General features: G+C 38.3%; 1 protein-coding gene across 2 annotated transcripts in view; it reads left to right on the top strand.

Annotated features, from left to right (window-relative positions):
* Positions 1 to 4,043: 4,043 nt before the first annotated feature.
* kiaa0232 (KIAA0232 ortholog) overlaps positions 4,044 to 16,111 on the top strand; it is a 159,261-nt gene continuing 147,193 nt past the window's right edge. For both annotated transcript variants that reach the window (XM_072256272.1, XM_072256271.1), the window contains exon 1: positions 4,044 to 4,246. The gene's annotated coding sequence lies outside the window, so the exon portion shown is untranslated. The remainder of the gene's footprint in view (positions 4,247 to 16,111) is intronic.

Genomic DNA, 16,111 nt, shown 5'->3' with positions numbered 1-16,111 from the left:
TCCTCCCTGTGTTCGCAAGCCTTGAGCAACAAAATTTAGGCAACCACCACATTGTGCATCCTCTTTGTTAAAAACAGCCCATGAAATGTCATTCAGATTTGTGCATATGCTCTCTGACCTCCCTTGTTCTTAAATAAATCTCTCGATCAAATATCTAACATTTTTAATTTATAGCATTAGATAACCTATAATATTTGTACAGTCCTTGATTTCCTTATTGGGAGACCAGAACATCTGACTGACTACCAACTAGGTGCACTTTGTTTTCAGGACCACCTTCTTCCTCTTGGCCATCAGATTACTCAGCAGGCCAGGCAGCGTTAAGTAAAAGAGTACAGTCGACATTTTGGGCCGCAAACCTTCGGCAGGACTGAAGAAAAATGCTGAGGAGTAGATTTAAATGGTGGGGGAGGGGAGAGAGAAATAGAAGGTGATAGGTGAAACCTGGAGGGGGAGGGATGAAGTAAAGAGCTGGCAGGTTGATTGGTGAAAGGGACAGAAGACCATGGAAGAAAGAAAAGGGGAGGAGCACCAGGGAGAAGGAGGCAATAGGCTGGCAAGGAGATAAAGTGAAAGAGGGAGAAGAGGATGGGAAAAGGGGATGGGGAGTAGAGGACATTACATGAGCTTGAGAAATTGGTGTTCATGCCATCAGGTTGGAGGCTACTCAAACAGAATACAAGGTGTTGTTCCTCCAACCTAAGTGTTGCTTGAATTTCCAGCATCTGCAGATTTTGTCTTGTTTGTCACTGAGCAATCCATGAACACAACCTCACTATGCCTTCTTTTTGCACTATTTATTTATTTTGAAATTTGTAGTAATTTTAATTTGGTTTTGTACCACTGGCACAAAACACAAATTTTGTGTCATCCAAGATTGTGATAATAAACCCTGATTCTGATGTGAGGGTGAGCGATGCATCATTCACTGCCTTTACAACAAATGAGAATTAGCTTGAGAAGCTAAATGGCTGGCTACTTCTTTGAAGTTCACAAAGTGTAAAATGATGCCATTGCATATTACTTTCATTGTATAACTTACATCCAAAACAGAATGAAATACTTGAGATGAGATCTACTTGACTCTTGTAAAAGATGCTACTTTTCTTGGAATTGTATAAAAATAATTTATTCTAGTACTGTATTTGCCCTTCATGAGAGATTCTTATTGACACAATTTTTAAAAAATGTCTCTATGCAAAACACTTCCATAAGCACCAATAATCTGCAGGCAACTAACCAACTTGCCGCCAGATCAAGCATCCACCATTTGATTTATCCAGATTCCTTGTAATTAAGTTAGGGTTAACCGGGGCAGCTGCAGCAGCGTAGCAGAAGAGCCTACTCCACGCTGCATCAGTAAATAAATAAACAAACAAATGGTATCTCTTATGTGTCATCTTATCAAAAGCTTTTGGTGTCTAAATAAATAACTGAAATTTTAATTTTGCTGCTGAAGCATGCTCCTTTTCCAGGTAATTAATCATAAACATAAATAGCAAATATAAATGCATTCACACTTTCATTACTTTTAAAAAGCCACAGAAGTTGTACCTATTTCTAATTAGCCAGAGTTGCTATCTTCAAATAATCCCTGCTTGGATAACAGTGAAAACTTTGTAATGTGAGGTCAGTGTTCAACAGAAGTACTAGTTGAAAAAATATTGAAAGGCTAAAAGCACTTGCAGCTATGAAGCTGGAACTCCAAGATCTGGAAACTTTTTTTTGCTCTTCTATCTTTATGTCTAGCAGTCACTTCAGTTTATGTTACACAAACTGCAACAGTTTAAAATATATCCCTTTTGTTCTTTATTGATCAAAAGGAAAAGAACTTTGTAACTTCAGTTCAAGTGATTTTATTCAACTTTTAACACTAATTATCAAAAAGACTTCTGAAAATATCTATTAACTTATATGAATATTAACTTTGACTATTAACATTCTAAAGAATCCATAAAGAAACAATATAACACCATTCATTACACACTGATTTACCAATAACATGAAATCTAAAGGTAAAATGATTTCACAAAGGTTGCATTCATAAGATTAAGTGGCTGTCTGTCGAAGTCTTCAAGATATTAAAGGGAAACTGGCATGTTAGATAAAGGAAAACTTATCACCTAGGATTAGAGGCATACTGTCAAAAAATGATGAATAGACCTTTCAGAAGTGAAGTTTAGAAATCTCTTTATACATTAAGACTAGGAGAAGCCAGAAACCCTCTTTCACAACTGCGAATTGTTGCTTGGTCAACTGCAAATTTCAAGCCTGAGTTTAACCAAAATAATTAAGGGATATCAGTAAAGGCAAATATATTAAGTTGGGTCACAGGTCAGCAATTTACATGCATGTCAGATAGAAATAGTTAAATGTGCGTACTTACATGCATATTTTTCTATGTAAAGTTGATTGCTTAACTCCTTAAATGCTCAAGTGCAAATTATTCAAAAAATCCATAATATGACAGGGAAGATAATAACTTCAATGATACTCTGAAAAACAGACACTAAATTTAAATGCACATTATTATGCTACAAAAATGATAGTGATCTTGTTAACACTGCTGCTCTATACTCAAGTGAGCCTAATAGTGAAGAAAAACTTCCAAAAAAGAATGTGTAGTCTAGTTATCAGTGTTACTATTTGAACGATTTAAATTTCAACTGTGTGCAAATCAAAGCTCTCCTGTCATTGTAAAAAGCTGACAACCTGCTGCAGCTATGATGCACAATACGACGACGTAATTAACCCACGCAGTAAACTGCTGTCAGCTTTGGAATGTAGAGTTTGCCCTTTTTGTGAGATAACAGTTTGCAGCAATTCATTACCCAGAAGTCACGAAAAGTTAAAAAAAAATCAGACCCTGGTTAAATGGTACTGAGCACGTGAATTCATAGTTAGAGCCGCAGCAGCTCTCGCCCAATAACTACCGGCTGTAGTATCCACTTGGTACAAGAAAATCATATCATACGGGGACAGAACTTTTCAACGGAAGGTAAGACAACGTGCATACTAACTTGCACCACTTACTCTATAACTCAGATAACAAACTATTCTTATGTATAATAGTCAACAGTGTACTAGACCAGTTTAACGCACCCTCATCAGTTATGAAAGCTTAGTCATTATTCCTAAAAGCATAGGAATGTGCTTTGAGGTATTTGCGTGTACTTATGATCTGATGTAACTGAATAAAATATTTCTTGTCATTGTATTGTGGAAACAGATACCATATTTATGCATACAATTAGCAAACACCTGTTCCATAGTTACAGACAGCCAAATAAATTCCATTTAAGTGGTCTCCTTTAGCAACGTTTTGCGGTTTTGGGTGATTTACTTCCATTCTAGTTCTGAGGTGTCTGGCAACGCCAGAGGCTCTTGAATGGTGCAATGGTGCTTTTTTTTGGGGGGGGGGAATGTTGTACGCTCTCTGCAATATTTATGCCCGACCTTCACATGCTTCCATGAAAAAAAAATAACATTTTCATTCCTAGTCCGGGTGTTCATACTCTATTTTCAGCAGTCATAGCCCATGAATTGTTAAGGATGTTATATTTGCTTACCCTAGGAGGATTTTTAAGAAAGCTTGCACTATCTAAATACTTTAAATAAATTAGAAACATATGCATTTGTGTAGCACCTTTATGATCACTTTCAAAGATCGATGAAGTACTTCTGAAATACGATTACTTTTCTAATATCGGAATTATAATCAGAGAGGATGCAAATACGTATATTTCATAAGTCACTACCTTGCGCATTTAATGGAGTAGTTGGTACATTTATAATTTACTCCTGTTGCAAAAGTACTGGCTTCTTGGCCGAACCAGTCCATTGCTGATCCGTTCAGGTGCAACAGCCGCAAACACACAACTCACCTCTCACCTGTCTCGCACCCGCCGGACCAGCGGCGGAGGGAGGCGGGGCTGGTTCGACGCGAGCGACCTACATTGCTCGTGCCCTCCAGGCCTTGGCGTGTACTCGTGCGCGCGAGGTGGGAGGGTGACGCGGTCGCGGAGTGATCGTGTTTCGAGGGACGGTGTGCTGCGGTCTGTCGCCTGACTACGTGCTTCCCTTGGCGACGGGGCCCTCGCGCTGTTGCGGCTGTGGCTTGGGGGACGTTAATTGAATCCCGGGCGCACGCTAGCGAGACGGGAAGGCGATCGTGCTGCCAGCGCCGGACAGAGCGACCGGGGGCCGCGCCTCCTCCTCCTCCTTCTGCAGCTGCGGGGAGAATCAGGCAAGTCACATCAACTGTGGGGAAGCTGAACAAATTGACGCGACCCTTGCTCGGTGATCGCTGGAGATCCCGGGAGCGGCGCTTTTCACCGGCTCATCTGTTGTGCGTCTTTCGTGGTGACACGCTTGCCGCCGTTTTAAGCAATGGGGAATGAGGAGCAGAAAGAGGGGGCGGGGGCCCTGGCTGGTGTGTGTGAATGCTAGCCAGTAACCGGCTTGTACAAAGCGCCGGGTGTGTGTGTGTGTGTGTTTTAAATGTCAGCCGGCGCCCTCGAGCTGCGTCAGAATGGGGAACAGTTTAAAATTCAAAAAAAACAACCACCGTCTTATTCAGAGTGACAGCTCCGCAGCGTTTGATTTAATTCTCCCCTCCCCCTTTCCCAAACGGGCATCATTTATGAACGCGAGCGCCTTCTCTTTTAAATTGTCAATAAGTGGTTTGGTTTGGAATAAGGGCAAGTGCATATATTTCATCATCTCCCTCCCTCTCTTCCACCCTCCCCCCGCTAGTTTGTCCTTAAACCTCAGAGCCTCTGAATTCACGGCAACCTGACTTGATGTCCGCCTTAACTATTGTGACGTAAAGGATTGACGGGGACGTTGGCGAGTGGGAAAGTGGGCCGGGACTCTGACATGGTGCGTCAGGGCGTTGCTGGCCGGTTTCGTCCAATGGTGAAGGAGTAGGCGCTGCCTTCTGGTCAGGTTAGGTGGAGTGGTCACAGGGAGAAGCAGAGGCGGGGAATGGTGGGGGGCAAAAGGAATCGGATCGATTTCAATCGTTCACCTCATTCCCTGTAAATATTGAATTGATGGTACTAGCTCTCCCGCCTTCAGTGAATGCTCGTGTAAGAACTGCATGAATAATTCTTCGAAATAGCCTCTTTTATAGTTTGTCGTATAAGTTGAGCTAAAGGTCAAGTTCAAAAACGGGTTGCATGCTTTTTGGTGCATTCATTTGTGCGCATTTCCAACGATCTCTTGGATTTTGAACGGTATTTAGTGAACTGCTTTGTGTGATTTTTTAATTCAAACATCATTATGTTTTGGTTGCGATAATTCATTTTTTCTGTCCGTATTACTAATCTCAATTGCTCTGCCACTTGGCCGCCAAATTTATCCGTGTAACCCAAATTAAAGCTAAGGATGAGAAAACTTGAATTTCTTTACCCCGTTTTGCGATTGAGTAAGGAAGGTATGCCGAATCGGAGTAAGATTTTGGTTTTGGGTCCACCTGGTGCAAAGTTAGTTGTCATGCTGAGAAGAGTGAGATTTTGTTGTCCTAAATAATAGTTTAGATTTCAGACTTGAGGCTTTTAATCAGTACCGTATTAAGAATGATCCCTTTATCATTTATTTCAATTAAATACGGGGGCATTATTTTGATACCCCACTTTTAAAATGATTCATCCTAACGTAGCGTTTTCAGGTATAGGATGCAGCCTTGTGATTCGGGATAAAAGGGCTACAGCCGTGGTCATATTATTTTATTTTAAGCCTCCATAAATCTTATTTAATGTAGATCATGATCCATGTTAATTCTGCACTGCAATCGTCCTCCGATTAATTTTATTGTTGTAACATAATTCTTAAATGCAACATTTGGGTTTAACTTCTCATCAATTTGCGATGCACGGGTTTATACGAAATTAGATCGTTCAGGCCAGCCTTCATTTAACTTTGATTTTTTAAAATATGAAAATCGTATTATAATCGTGTGAAAGATAACTGGTAACCAAAAATCTAAGTGTCAACAACATTTTAATGTTGAGTGAAAAAAATCGATCGTACATGTTAGTTCTAGTTATATGCGTCGTTTGTAAGAATATTAAATGGATGATAGTTCTATCTTTTACATGTTTTACCATTGAACGTACGGGTCCGGGGCGTGGTTGGCGGAATTACAGAAACTATGCAAACCCACTCGCTCTTTAATGACTGAAGGCTTGTGGCTAAATTGCAACTACGTTTGCGAAGTATGGTGGTGACATCTGTTTCGATGTGTAAACTCGTCTCTTTTAAAATCAATATACTCTAGAATAATTATTTCCGATAGCGAGCACTGAACTGGTAGAGGGCTGATAACAGCAACTTGTGAAGGATGATGCTATGTTTGAATATAGGTGTATGTAGTCGATTGGCAGAATTTTCTTGCGTTTACAAACAACCCAGTATATGAAATATTACACCTGATCTTGCCAGGATGATTTTGCCTATGGTTTCATTCGCCTGGGCTTGCTGAAGTAAATTTCAAGTTGTTCCTGGGAAAAAAAGCATTATGTTAAAGATAAGACCACAGATTAGGGGTTGACATTCATAACTGGTTAAAGCATTGCAGCAGTGGTCCAGAAGTTTAACTATAGGGTAGAATTTTATTGCAAGATTTGTTTTAATTTGGGTTTTGCAGGTTTTGTTTGTGGTGTTCAGTTGCCCGAAGCACATTTGTGTGTACAGCGGCATTTTGTCATCAGCACTGCAGTTGATGGGAAATATGTGGGAGTTGCCAGCAACGTTGCGGAGCTTGTCTTGGAACTATCTGCATGAATTTTTTGGATAATTTATTAAAGTAACATTAATGGTTTTTGTTTACATATATATTTTTATGAACTGCATTTGACGTAAGCGAAGCTAATGTGTTACAAGTTTATTTTGCTGGTTGTTTTACATGGCATCTACCATGTACATACCAATATATTTATCTATTCAGTTTCTTTTGGAAAAATAAATGAATCCAAGATGATCTTGCTATTTTTTGAACATATTTGAATCTTAACACTTGGATTAATGGTAGAAATTGCAAATAATTATTTCCATTTGGCCTACTTTGTACTTTGTTTTGACTTCTAAGGAACACAGTTATTTCTATGTGAAGAAGACTTAGCAGAGGTTGTATGGAAATATTTATTTGATGGTGAGTCAGAGGCAAATCATCATGGATAATTTCTTTAGTAAAACATGTATCAAGTTCCATATATTTCATGCATGTTGTGTTTCAGAACAAATAAGTTACATGTAATTGCAAATCTTTGTAAATAGGGAAATGCAATAAGTTTAATAGAATGCATTTAAAAACTAAGGTAACAGACATGATGGAGAGATTCTTATAACTTCTCGCTTTTCAGATTCTTTAACTTATAATATCAAATGGAGAATACACTTTACATGTGCTTTCTCAGAATTTGTGCCCATCCACAACAAATTTGTTTCTTGGATCTGCTTCTCAGTTATGTTTGATAAGATAAATCTCAGTTTTGAAAAAAAAACTTCAAAGCAATGAAAAACAGCAAATTATGTTATAGTGTGCTGAGGCTTTAAAGACTGAATGTATTCGGAGACAGAAACTTGTTTAGTTCTAGAAAAATAAGAAGTAATTCAGAAACATAAGATTGAGAATTATAAATTACATAAGTACTGAAATTTAGACTGAAACAATGCATGAAAAGGAATAGAAAGCAAGAAACTGCAGATGCTGGAATTGTGACAAAACTGAAATTCTCAAATTATACATCAGATTAGGCAGCAGTTAACTTTTCAGGTTGATTACCTTTTATTGGGACTGAAACAAAGGAATACTTGCCTTCGGAGAGTGTTTCAAGCATAAAAGTAAAACAAAACCAATAGAAGGTTGACATGTAGTTTAGTGAAGATTTGTACATATAAATTTTTTAAATATGTAATTATTATACAGAAAAGTGTTCAAAATGCTTACTAAAGTGTTGTCTTGGGAATCATGTTAAAATTAAGATACACTGTCAGTATGGTTGCAGTGATTTTAGGGTGTCATTGAAACTTGGTTCTCAGATAGTGGTATCTTACCTCTTACTATAACATATGAAGCTGACTATACCTTCTGTCAGTTTGGTGATTTGGCACAAACCTCCCTCCCACCTTGTATTGTTTCCACCTTTTAGGCTACTGTACCGCACATCTTTCAGCCCTTTCAATTTTGGACTCCAGATTGCATACCACCCTAGTTTTTCCCATCCTCTGTCCCGGGCTCATTTTGTTCTGAGATATTCATTATTTCTTGCAGCCCATGATTTCACATCTTCAGAAACTTAAATTTTAATGCGTTTAATCTGCTCTCTTTTATATTCATTGCCTCTATGACTTCTGAAAGATTCCTACTTTTATTCTTGACTATTCTCGAATGACTTCTCCAGATTCCTGATCTCAATTACCTGAAAGAGCAAATTCTTCCTCATTTTAGTAACCTTAATTCTCCCAATTCCTTGGTTTCCTTTTATTCTTCCATTTAAGATTACATTTTTCGGTTGACTGAACAACCTGGCGCTTCCGGCATATTCCTAATGGCGGAATATGAACCTGTGTTTGGCTCTGCACCAATTAAATCGGCGAGCCAGATAAAAATCGACGAGGATGAGAGTGGAAAAATCATGGGTGTTCAGTGCCGTTTGCTTGGGTTTGACTGCTCTATCTCTCGCTGCTGTGGCAGAAAGTGCAGGAGACTTGGGTCTCACGTTGCAAGGTTTGATCACCACAGTGGCTTGTGGCTGTGGACTCACTTTCTGCTGAGGATGATGTTTAATGTCTTTGATGCTGAGCATGCTTTACTATTTACACAATTTCATTAAAGCACTTCAACAATGAATTGGGTCTGTGACTGTGGTCTGAAGCCATTGACACAGGGCTGAACTGACTGATTTGGTGGCTGTGGCTGTTGGCTCCTGGACTGGCTTAACTTGCCTCAGTGACTGGGAACCCCGTGGTTAAATGTTTAATGTTTTGCATGTTATTTATTCTCTTTTTGCTGTTTGCTTAATTTGTTCTTTTATTTTGCATGTCTGAAATTCTCGTGGGGGTTTCTTTAAATGAGTTCTAAGGTGTTTCTTTGTTTTCTAGCTGTTCGCAAGAAGACAAATTTCAAGGTTGTGTACTGTATACATACTTCAATGTACTATGAAATTTGACTTTACCATTGTATCCCAAGGTCAAATTTCTACTGTCTTGCACTTCCATGCTCTCAACTAGTTGGTCGGTTTGCAGCAATATCTCTAAAATTAACATTTTGCTTATCATTTCAACATGCTTGTCCTATGTGTGTTTATTCTTCTCTTTCTCTGCCAGTCATTATTCCCTAGTTTGATGGCCATTTAAGTTTCATGTTCAAACAATATGAATTTCTTAGTATAGCTCCAAAGTTGGTTTATTTATCATACACAAAATCTTAATGGACCTTGTGGTTGAAACTCATGGTCATATTTTGTTCTGCACATAAAATGCCATCTTAAGCAGAAATCAACATAAATTAATATGAAGATATTATAGATGCAGTGGTTGAAATTTAAGTTTTATCAAATTGAACAAAGGTAATAGTCCATTCAAAAATAAGGACTCCATTGAAAAATAATCTACACTTGGATAAACAAGACAATTATAAATGCTATCAAATTGAAAAGTGCAATGTTGTGATAACCAGTGATCATCCAGAAGATTGGGAAAATAAATTTTAAAAAGCAGTTGGAGGGAAAGAATAAATTATGAAATTTTGGAACTTTGTTAACAGGGAAAAAGTAATGAAGTTCCTAAGAAGTTCAAACTGGAGAACTGATTATTATAAATCAAATATTAGAGAGACTTTGAGCAAATATATTTAGCTTCACAAGAATAGCAAGATATTTCGGGGGCAAAAATAAGGAAAGAATTTAGAACAATTACTTAATCTAGAAATTTATACTTTATTGATCCCAAAGGAAGTTACAGTGTCACAATAGCATTATAAGTGCACAGATATACAAATATTAGAAGAGAACTAAGAAAGAAAAAATAAGGTACCTCAAACAGTCTGACAGGAGTGGGGGGGAGGTCATCATTTCCTTGGCTATAGGTTGACTCATTATAGAGCCTAATGGATGAGGGTAAGAATCACTTCATATGGTGCTCTTTGGAGCAGTGCAGTTGTTGGTCTGTGTTACTAAAAATGCTCCTGTATTCAGCCAAGTTGGCACACAGAGGGTGAGAAACATTGTTCAGAATTGCCAAGATTTTCTGTAGGGTCCTTTGTTCTACCAAAGCCTCCAGTGTGTCCAGTTTGACTTCTATAACAGAGCCAGCCTTCCCAATCAGTTTATTGAGTCTGTTGGCATTACCCTTGTAGATGCCTTTGCTTCAGCACACCACCACATAGAATTTAGTACTGGCGGGCGAGGCCTGCGTACTCTGTAGGATCTCAGTCTCCTCAGGAAGTAGAGGAGATTCTGGCCCGTCTTGTATACAGCCTCTGTGTTCGTTCTCCACTCGTCTGTCATCCAGGTACATGTAGGTCCTTACCACATCCACATCCTCGACTGCAAAAGTAACAGGGAGCAGTGCAGTTGTCTTCCTCAAGTCTAATACCATCTCCTTTGTCTGACTGATGTTGAGCTGCAGATGATTCAGCTTTCACCATTTGACAAAGTCTTCCATCAAGGCCCTGTATTCATCCTCCAGTCCTCCTTCTATACACCCAACTATTGCAGAGTCATCAGAGAATTTCTGCAGAGGACATGACTCAGTATTTGTATCTCAAGTCCGAGGTAAACAGGAAGGGAACCACTACATTCCCCTGTGGGGGCCCCAGTGCTGCTTTTCGCAGTGTCTGACATACAGCTCTGAAGCCACACAAACTGTGGTCTGCCAGTCAGGTAGTCCATTATTCAGGATACAATGGAAGTGCCAATCTATATTGAATGGAGCTTTCCTCCAGCAATGAGGACTGTATGGTATTGAAGGCACTTGAGATATCAAAAAACATGATCCTCACAGTCAGTGCTGCTCTGCTTATCCAAGTGGGAGTAGGCTCTGTTCAACAGATAGCTGAAAGCATCATTGACTTCAGTGTGCTGATGGTAGGCAAACTGCAGGGGATTGAGGGCTGATCTGAGTACATCAGGTGATATACTATGTAGACCAGGAGGACTCAAGGACAATGTGTTCCTAATTTCTTACAATTTGAATCTAAGCTTCTTAAAGGAGTGGCAGAGAGTTGATGGATTTGTTGGTTGAGATCTTCGTTATGGAATAGACACAGTTTGTTTGGAAGATCATGAATATCCATCTTCCAGGAACAGGGAAAGCAGAAAATATGGAGTGTAGCCTGACATTTTTATTTTGTGGGCTGCCAGTACAGTCAGTGCTGGGACCTTGTTTATTTACAATCTCTTTTGATGACTCGGATGAAGAAGCTGAGTGTATCATATCCAGATTTGGTGGTGATTCAAAGAGGGCAAGAAAGTTGTGAACAGCGTACAGAATCCACAAAGAAATAGAGAAAACATTATGCAAGTAGTGAAAGCAAGGCATATGAAGTATATTATTCCGCAAAGATGGGCACAAAGTATTTCTTTGATTCTCCTGGCATTTTCCTATTCCCTGTTATCACTTCTCCTTTCTACATCTGCAAGGGACCCACTTTTGCCCTCACTGATCTGTTCCTTTTTATGTAATTATAGCAGCTTTTGCAATGTGCCTTTGTAATATGAACAAGTTTGCTCTTATATATGCTTCTGGTCCTCAGGATTACTATTTTGAAAAGTCTTTTCCTTGTATGTAGTACAACTTTGTACTGTTTTTTAGGATGGCTTAGCCAACTCATAAAACTTCAAACTTAAAAGTTCCCATGGTTATGTTGTGTTTGCACCCTGTCTCTGGACTCCTGCCCATGTCAGGATCATGAAGAACTGCTGTGGTTATGCTGGGAAAGAGTTGTATTAGCAATATGGAAGAAATATAGACCTTGTTTTTGTTGAGAAAGTGTGAAGGTCAAAATTGAGTTAAATAATTGCACCCCCCCGCCCCATCAGTACTAGTTGGTAAATTGCTGAGGAAAGAGCATAACTTTAATTTGAGTTCCAAAAGAGTGAAGGGCTGGTTCAAATGAAGCATTAGCTTAAGTGGATTTTTCATTTGATCAAGCTGAATGATCATCTGACTGGAGTGTTCAAGGACATCTTCAACCTCTCAGTCAGACGTTCCCACCAACTTCAAAAGGGCATCAATCATGCCAGTGCCCACAGCAGGATGAGCAGCCTCAATGACTATCTACCAGTAGCACTTACATCCACTGTGATAAATGCTTTGAGAAGTTTGTCATGGCAAGAATTAGCTCTTGCACAAGCAAGAACCTGGCCCCAGTGCAACTTTCAAAGAAAACTCGCAGGTGGCTTTATTAGGAGTTTCAGGAGCTTTGATATATCATCATGGTTTGGGTATGCATAAAATAAAACCTTATTTGTGATCACCCGGATATTGCTATTCTCTACCTTGAAACCACTATTGCCAGGATGCAGTAGATCAAAATTATCACACTGTTTGATTTTTTTTGTATAAACAATTTGTAAAATTTTATTGCAGGTTATTTTTATTGTTAAAGTTCTTTGAATTTTCTCATTGTTATTCCTATGTATTTATTTTTTTTAAAAAAAGCATTGGAGGTGGCGAAGTTATGGCACGCATGCCCAAGTTAGCATGTGCAGAAAATTTGTTGGCACGCCACAAACAGTGCTACTGTTTGATTCTTCAAATCACATGCCTAATAATATGCATAATGATTATCTTTATTGCCAACTGAAGCAGTGAATGAATTTTTACAACACGAGAACAGTGAGATGTTTCCATAAGAAACTTCTCAAACTGGTTTGGCGCCAGCTAGATAGGTGTGAAAACATGTGACATTGGATGATCCCTTTTAAAATACTTGCAGACCGGCTGTACACATTAGAATGTGGGTAGTAAATGGATACAAAAACAATACTATTTAGAAATGATGCTATTTTTCAATTGTATTTTTAAAAGATTATTGGTAACAATTTTTGAACTTTTTTTTTAATGCTTCATTTATTTCAATCTGTCATGCATTTATTAATGGTAAAACCAATAATTCATGTAATTAAGCAACAGGGACATTTTTTCCTTAAGTCGATAGTTATTGTTACTAATTCATTAATCAGTGATAATCTCTGTTCAAATGGCTTGCAAAAGAAGCTTTTTCAAAGCTTATTGACAATTTGGTTACACAGTCAACAAGGTTTGCCACCCCAATACATTTTGCCGTTCTTCTGGTTCAGATTTGATCGTGTTCTGTTTTGTTAGACTCTATCCTCATGTTTCAGCTGTTGGTCATTCAGGTGGTAAAGTAAATAACTGAAAATGAACTGCAGATGCTGGAAGTCTAAAATAAAGAAAAGATATACTGGAAATACTCACCAGGTCATCCTGAGAAGAGAAACAGTTAACATTTTCAAGTTGAAGACCCTTTGCCAGAATTGGGAAGGAGAGAAGAAGCTTATTAAACTGCAGCAGAAGTGGGGGAGGGGGAGATGCCTCCAGTAGGATAAAATTGTGGTGACCAGGTGTAAGAACCATTTAAAAAAAATAATAAAAGTGCAAATTGTAGGAGGGATATTGAAAATCTGGTTGAATTGTGCCACAACAACTTCTCACTGACAGCAAAACCAAAGACCTGATTATTGGTTACAGGAGAAAGAAACCAGAGGTCCATGAATCAGTCCTCATTTAGGGATTGTAGGTGGAAAGAGTATGCAGCATTATTTAAAGGGACACACACAAAATGCTGATGGAACGCAGCAGACCAGGCAGCATCTATAGGAAGAGGTACAGTCAATGTTTTGGGCCGAGTCCCTTCTTCAGGACTCACTGAAAGAAGAGATAGTCAGAGATTTGAAAGTGGGAGGGGGAGGGGGAGATCCGAAATGATAGGAGAAGACAGGAGAGGGAGGAATGGAGCTAAGAGCTGGAAAGTTGATTAGCAAAAAGGATACAAGGCTGGAGAAGGGAGAGGATCGTGGAACGGGAGGCCTAGGGAGAGAGAAAGGTGAAGGGGAGCGCCAGAGGAAGATATAGTGAAAGGGACAGAGGGAGAAAAAAGAGAAAGGGAAAAAAAATAAATCAGAGATGGGGTAAGAAGGGGAGGAGGGGCATTAACAGAAGTTAGAGAAGTCAATGTTCATGCTCACTTTTGTTACAATTTTACTTTACTGCACTACATTCTGGAGATTGCCAACTTAATCTAAAAATGCATGTATTGATCACAAAATGTTCAGTTTAGTTAAAGCTTCATGTGGTTCTTGCAGTTCAAGAAACACAGGACTGAGAACATGGCAAACACACTTGGTGTTTAACTTAGCTGTGTATTGCCATCCAATACATATACTGTAACTAGGGCTATGATGTCAAACACATGTTGCGTTCTGTCAAATAACAGTTCACGAAAAATTGTGTAGTAAAGGATCAAGGGACAATGAGGTCAGATGCTGGCAGTCTGACTTTATTGTATATTTATGGTATGTCTGAAATTTTCCCGAAGAATATTTCTACATTGCACAACAACCTGTGAAATGTAGGCGATGCGGTCTGTTCATAGTAGATTTGTATAGTAGATTCCAGTTAATTGGGTCAGCTTTTTTTGGGGGGATAACTCTTAAATAACAAAAACTAATAGAGAAAATTTCCTTATTCCCTTTGATTATTTGGGACACTCTCCTGCTTAATTGGGGTAGGAGACTATTGCCAAACAGCTTTTATCGAGCGTCAGTCACGCACACTTGTGTGACCATTGGACACCACATTGTACTTAGAGCAAACAGTTTTTAAATAGCATCAGTTGGATGTATTTGTATTCAAAAAGTAGTGGTTTTTGTCACTGATAATTTGCGAGAAATAAACAGTAAGACAATACAGAACTGTTTTGCTCACTGTGCTTTCAAACATTCAGGCATGGTAATGCTGGAGACGGCTGGAGTGAAAGTGAAACTATTTAAGTTAGGAACTATGAATAATTTGAAGGTGCCAACAGTCATCTTGAATGTTAAAATGAAAATGAAGATTTGGAGTATACAATTGTTGGTAGCATTGTATGACGGCCTTACATTATTGCACTTGGTGTCTGCACTTATTTTGCTCAATTGTTTACACTGAATGAAGTTCTCTTGATAACTAGTAGGAACTAATACTGTTTTATATTATTGTGGTACTATTGGTAGTATTCTGAATATTCTAATTTCAATTAACTACATAACTTGCTACTCAGTCTATTTTGTCTTTTTTATTCCTTTTTTAATTTAATCTATATGAAACTACGGATAATTGGAGCAGCTCCTTAATTGGGCCAAAATGTACTGGTTCTGATCTGTCCCAATTTACCAGAATCTATTGCATTAGTACCCTGTCTTTAATTTTAAGCCAGAATGATAAGATTTTGCATTTACTGTAAAGATGGCAAACTGCAGTGCAAAAGAGCATCATGCTGTTGCTACAGAGCATCACTCACTCACTGCAAAGTAAATAACTTGAAATATCATTGTGAAACATATCATATTGTCTAAATATCCTCATAAATTGCAATGAAAAAAAAATCACGGTAAATTAGTGAATAAATAAAGAATCATGATAAAATGATGTAAGTTTTATAATTTGGGATATAACTTGAAATACAGATTCAAAACAAATGGTAAGAAATTTGGTAAATTATTTCATGAGTTCCAGTTTTAGAAGTAAATAAGATGAACTTAAGTAAAGAGTAAAGCTGAATACTATTTCCAAAAGACTTGCAGCTGGGACGGAGACCACAGTGCCTTTTGTTTACCCACAGAACAGGAAATAATCATAATGCTTTGAAGTTTTGTACAAGTTTTATAATGGGAGTATTTAAAAATGCATTTGTCAGAATTGTTTGTTTTGCAACTCTAGTCTTTTGATAATTATTGCATTTGTGTGGCGACAATTGTGGACTACCCTAACACATCCTTGGTTGTTAATGCAAATGATACATTTCACTGTTAACATGTACATTTGATAAATAAATCTGATCTGTAGATATTAGCCTAATTATGTGGGAAGTTATGGAGCTGCA

The sequence above is a fragment of the Mobula birostris genome, chromosome 4 (genome assembly GCF_030028105.1).
Source record: "Mobula birostris isolate sMobBir1 chromosome 4, sMobBir1.hap1, whole genome shotgun sequence".
In the NCBI taxonomy this organism is placed as follows: domain Eukaryota; kingdom Metazoa; phylum Chordata; class Chondrichthyes; order Myliobatiformes; family Myliobatidae; genus Mobula; species Mobula birostris.
The sequence above is the reverse complement of the archived record's forward strand: the minus strand, read 5'-3'. Positions and strand labels throughout refer to the sequence as shown.